The sequence below is a fragment of the Theobroma cacao genome, chromosome 5 (genome assembly GCF_053813885.1).
Source record: "Theobroma cacao isolate CCN51 chromosome 5, ASM5381388v1, whole genome shotgun sequence".
In the NCBI taxonomy this organism is placed as follows: domain Eukaryota; kingdom Viridiplantae; phylum Streptophyta; class Magnoliopsida; order Malvales; family Malvaceae; genus Theobroma; species Theobroma cacao.
The window spans coordinates 43,802,043-43,808,193 of record NC_142643.1 but is presented as its reverse complement, the minus strand read 5'-3'; the positions used below and the strand labels follow the sequence as shown (position 1 = coordinate 43,808,193).

The following is a 6,151-nucleotide window of genomic DNA, read 5'->3' as shown; positions in this document are numbered from 1 at the left end:
ATAATGTCTGCAACTTGTTTGTTGTCAAGGTTTATGGAAGAACCTTCACTAATACACTTCACAACTACCAAACGGATTCTAAGGTATGTCAAAGGAACGCTAAACTTTGGCTTGACTTATGTTAAACAAGACAGTGGTAATCTTATAGGCTATAGTGATAGTGATTGGGCGGGGTCATTGGATGATTCTAATAGTACAGGAAGATTTTGTTTTTCTTTTGGGAGTGCTGTTTTTGCCTGGAATTCTAAGAAGCAACATGTTGTAGCTTAGTCCACGACTGAAACAAAATACATTGCCTGTGCTGTAGCTACAAATCATGCATTGTGGTTGAGGAAAGTGTTGTTGGATTGAGGATTTGAACAAAGTCAAGGCACTCTGATATGTGTTGACAATTTGTCTACTGTTTCAATTGCTAAAAATCTAGTTCAATATGGGAGAACTAAACATATCAAGGTCAAATATCATGCCCTGAGAAAAGTTGTAAAAGAGAATAAAGTTGAGTTGAAACATTACAAGACAAAGAACTAGTTGGTTGACATTTTTACCAAGAGCTTGGGAAGAGAAAGGTTTGAGCATCTCAAATCATGTCTTGGAGTTCACCATATTATGAATCATGGGGCTGTGTTGAAATACTGATTCCCAATCTGATTAAATATGTGGCTATAACCTGTTGAAAATTGAAAGTTGTAGAAGATTCTTAGTAGGGGATCGTTTTTAGTTTACTGCTGATTTACTAAACACAAACGAGTCCTATCTTTTTTAAACTCTTGTAATTAACATAGTAAAATAAGATGTATGTGTCATTTGAGTCTTTTGTTGTAGGCTTAACAGCCATGTTTTACTATGTAGTGTGGTGGGTGGTTTAGTTACAGTTACCACAACACAGAAAACAAAGACACGTTGTTTGCGTCTAGAAAAATCCTCTCAGATTAAGTCTTCCAAAGCTAAATCAAAAGATTGAATGGTTTTAGGTGTTTATAAATACTTGTAAAGTAACTATTATTGTGTGTGGCTTGTGATTCTTAGATTTGAAGTCTTCATCCCTTGTTTCGTTTTCCTCTTTGTTCTTCAAGCTTTCTTCAAATTTCTCCAAAATTAGTTTACCTTAAAATCTTCTACAGTAGTTTATAATAGCTGCTTTCACTGCTACACTGGTCCTTGAGATTGAGACACACCTTGACAAGTTGGTCCAAGTTTTGAAACCAAATTCAATATTATTATAATGAAGTTTAAACATACAGAGATGCTTACATAAGCAATATTCCATTTATTTGTAAATTTCAACAAGAATTGTTAAATAATCAGGGAAACATGTCAAACAATATCCTCATTAAGCAACAACTTAATGTGTATTAAAATAATGCTCTAATTGCTATTCTATTAGAATAGTGACTGAAGATATTTGACCATATTGATGTCTAGCTGGAAGTCCTTGACAAGAACATCAGGGTTAATTGCTGGATTTGATCCAAAGACTGCGTTTACTATTGTAATGACATCTGGGTTTTGGCTACTCAAAGCAGCAAACGCAACAGCATTGGTTTTCCCCACATTGAATTGGAAGTGAATGAGACCAACTGGGAAAAGAAAACCATCTCCGGGGTTGAGGACTTTGGTGATGGGATGGTTCTCCGGGTTGGATGTAACCAAACCAACATAGAGTGTGCCCTCCATGATGACTAGGATTTCTGTAACACGGGGATGAGTGTGATGGGGGTTTAGGCCACCATAAGGTGCATAGTAAATTCAAACCAGAGATCCGCCAAAAGTGTTCAATCCTGGTATTTTGTCAACATTGACAGTGATGACATTTGATCCAACTCGATTTGATGTGTTTCCTGGCATGTTGAGGCCTGAAAAGAAGAAATCTTCTGCTTTGGCAAGCTTAGGTCCTTGCAGAACTTGCCATTAACAAACACTACAAGATTGAAAAATGTGTTAACTGCTACCGTGCTATACAAAAAAAAAAAAAAAAGAGAAAGAAATTCTTTCTAATTTGTAGTAGTATTTTTGTGTAGAACTATTGCCTCTTTTTTGAGCTGAGTTCCTTTAGTTCAGTCATTGACATAAATATATTCAATACAAGTTCAAAGAAAACTGGACATACTTCCATGCTTGGGGTCATTGATTGCTACATAGAAGTCCTGAAAAGGGCTAGTGTCACAACCCGGAACTCCCATCGAGCCCGTGACAACCGCCGCGATGTCCCGATAAGCACTCATTACCCCGAATGCCGATCGAAACCCCGCAAGGCTTAGCATCAACTTTCGCATCTCCCCGGTGAGCGACAGTTATTAAATCTCGCATTTCAAGAAATCATAAGTTGTTTCCAACTCAAAATAATAAAAATATTATTTTCTAGCTCACTGGGGCATTTTCATCATTTTTTTTTTGAAATTTTGAAATCCGTAAAAATGTAATATGTAAGTGGAAACACGTATTTCATGATTTAAATTAAATTTTGAAGTCTAAAACATTCGTTTAAAGTAAAATTATAGCTATTTGAATATAATAAAAATATTAAATAAAATATTCTATTTTCTTAAAATACAATATTTTCAAAGTCTTCCTAAAATAACTTTTGTAGCGTCAGAGTAAAATAAATTTATTCATATAGTAATAAAGATAATTAAAGTATGAAATTTCGTTTACAGTGACACGTGGGCCCCCAACTAACCAAGAAAGTGTAGAGCTACGAACCCTTACTTCCTATGATGCAACTTCGAGATTAATTCTCGTCTTAATCAACTATCAACAAACTGTCCTGAGCTTGAAAAATGGATAGGAAGAGGGGTGAGATTAAATAATCCCAGTGAGTAAACAATTACCATCAAAAGCATCTAAAGGCGAGTAGATGGAGATATTATAAAAACGTTATATCTCAATAATGTTCATAACACAAATTTCGTTTCAATCTATACCAAACAATTTATTTTCATCAAAATTTCTCGGCTTATGAATTTCTTAAACTTGGCCCCTGCCATAATCATTCTCGCGGGTACCTTCGTCAAGGTATCCCACTGAGACCGCCAAGGCTGTTCAATGACCCATACCCATAAACATGTTTTCACATTTGATACACAGCCGTTCCTTGGCGTTGGCTGAGTCTCACTCTCACGTGGTGGCCCGAACGTGAGGTGCACTCAAATCATACCTCAGGAGATACTTCACCCAACATCTCCCCTTGGAGGTAAGTATATAATTGAGTTACCGTGCCCCTCTCATAGGCAGTCCACGGAAACCCCCACCACTGCAGTGACCGTTTAATATACCACCAGACCCATAAAAATTCCAGTAGCATAATATGGCGAATAAAATGTAATCCAGTCTATCGAGACCTATCAAAAACTATTCATATATTTCATGCCAACCTCAAAAATTTAGCCATCATGCTACCATATTATCATAAGTCCCAATTTCAATAACATATAAAATCATAAATTTCAACACAGTCTCCATATACTCAATTTTCCCAAAACAATATTAGTTTTCAAAACCAGTATAAATCTCATTTTTTATTAAAAAACATTTTAATTGGAAAACATAATATTTTATAATTTAAATTCACCATTCAATAAAAGCATCAAACAAGTATAATTACTCTAGATATTTAAGACGATAAATTGTCCACTCACAGTTCTAGGAGTCGATGTACTCCTAATCCCAGTCTTCAAGCACAATTTTCTGTACTTTTACCAGTGTAATTTGCTCACCACCTATCCATAATGTACAATACATAATTCAACACATCAATGCTTGACCATTATAAAATCAATTCAGGCACGGTATATATGCATGATATGACATGCAACTTATCCGACTACCGCTTAAATGCGGTGCTAACCTAATTCGACCTATTACCCGATTAAATTACTAACGCGTCCAATTTAATCTCAAATTAATTTTTTTTAGTTTCTATACCTCAATTGCACCCAAATTGACTTAATGTCCCTCAGTGTGGTGCAAATTATCAGTCTCGACAGCAAATTACGAAAATACCCCTAATGGGTAAAAATTTCGTATTTTTGCTCCGAAAATTCCCATTATTTTTCTAGACTCATAATTCATCATTATTCATCATAATTCCTCAAATAAACATCAAGATCATCAGCCAATATTCCCTTAGAAAATTCGGCCAATAATGGTAATGGAGGAAAATAAATTCTTTTCTTATTGTTTTGTTCCTAAATATGCTAAACTAACTTAAAACACTAACATAACTTAAAATCAAATTAATCTAACAAGTTTCTCTCTCCTAACCCATTTTTCCAGAATTGAATTCATCCTCAAATCACATGATTCAACCATGAAAAATGATGAGAAATGCATGGAAATGATAAATCTTAAGCTAAGCTTGAAAAATCATACCTTTAAACACTTGATTCCTTGAAAAATCACACTTTTTCTTTGAATTTTTTCACTCTAGGGTTTGTTCTTATTTCTCTCTCTCCTGCTGGTTCTGGCTGACCATCCCAATGAAAAATTCTGAAATTTTCAAGCCTTTTAATAGGCTTAATAAAATATTATTATTTTATTTACCTTTTGAATATTTTATTATTTTATTTTTTTCTAGCCATCCTTTTTACTTTCTTTTTCTACCACTCAATCCTCTTCACTTATCCATGTCTTCCATGAAATTTTTAGACTTTTCCAAAGTTTTGGTGGAGCAAATTTTTAAAAATTACATTTTTGCCCTCGTAAAGTGAAAAATTACATTTTTACCCCCAAAACTGAAAAATTGCCCATAGACATATTTTTCATCCCTTATACTCATACCATTCTCCAATTTGTCAAATGTGATCTAAATTCTCTCAAAATCTCAAATTTTGTCCGTGAGTGGAAAAATTACAATTTTGCCCCTAGATAGTAAAAATTTCGGTTTGACTCCGAATTGATCCTCGAACTCCTAATTACCGTTTTGAGTCATCCTTGAACTGTGAAACTCTTAATTTCATCTTAAATTCCTATTTGAACTAGTTCGAGGCTTAATCGACTTAATGATACCATTAGGGGCAATATCGTCTTTTAACGATTTCTCGAACTTCCTAAATATACAAACATTCTATCGAGCATGTGAATGACATTATAATTATTTTACAAAGCAGGGTTTGACAGCTAGGGTCAGAGGCAAAGGCAAATGAGGAAGCCAGAGCCAAGACAGAAAATGCTACTACTAGGAAATGAACACCTTTCATTTTGGTAAGGCAGCTTCCTAGCTTAAATTCTTGCAAGCTTAATTGCTTTGGAGGGATGACGATGAATCTTTCCTGAGAACTTGCTATTTATAGATTTATGGAGTCTTTGAACAACTCCATGCCTTTTCATTTAATTTTTTCCAGGAAAATGGCTTAACACGTCTACAGTGTTTTTTGTTAATAAAAAAAAGTTCTTAATGAATCCTTCTTTAGCAGCCATTCATGTCATGTATATACATCTTCAATAAATTAATTCCCTCTTTTCATTACCTCATTCCTGACATATCATGTCTTTTTTAAATATTTTTACTGAATTTAAATTGAGACAAATTCATTGACTTCAGCATATTTCTAATGTTGTTGGGGTTGCCGACGCTCCATAAAATTTAACTCATAATTAAATGAAGTTAAGAATGGTCCTTGTTCACAAATTCTCCCATTTAGGAGCGGCAGGTAGCTCATGCCGCTATCGATTCACATAAGACGGTCTTGCACATTCTTTGGTTAATGTATTACCATGTTTGCGTGGCTTTACTCGTTAGAAATTATGGATTTCCTGGGCTATGTAATCTGCTCAAGTAAAAGTTTGCCGGTTATTGCTAGCATTTTGTACTATATCTGTCACTGCCACCCAGTAAGAACAGTATTCATTTCATGGCCTCTGAAACTGCTTATGTATAGAACAGGAACTATTAATCAACAATGTTTTCCTTTTCATGGAAAAAGTTTGTTTTGGTTTCTTTTTTTCTTCCGATTCAATCTTTTAATGGTGAAACAGGGCGGCAAACAATTGATATCCAGAGTTTAGCAACAGGCCGGCAAACTTCACTTGGATATAAATAACATGGCTTAAGAAGTACACTGAAAATTTTAAGAAGATTCAAGATAGCTGGTTTTATCTCCGAGTAGCAGATGACATAACTTAAAAAAAATGGCAGATGACATATGTAATAAGA

General features: G+C 34.5%; 1 pseudogene; it reads right to left on the bottom strand.

Annotated features, from left to right (window-relative positions):
- Nucleotides 1–1,380: 1,380 nt before the first annotated feature.
- On the bottom strand, nucleotides 1,381–5,210 carry LOC108662310 (germin-like protein subfamily 1 member 14; annotated as a pseudogene).
- Between the last annotated feature and the right edge of the window lie 941 nt (nucleotides 5,211–6,151).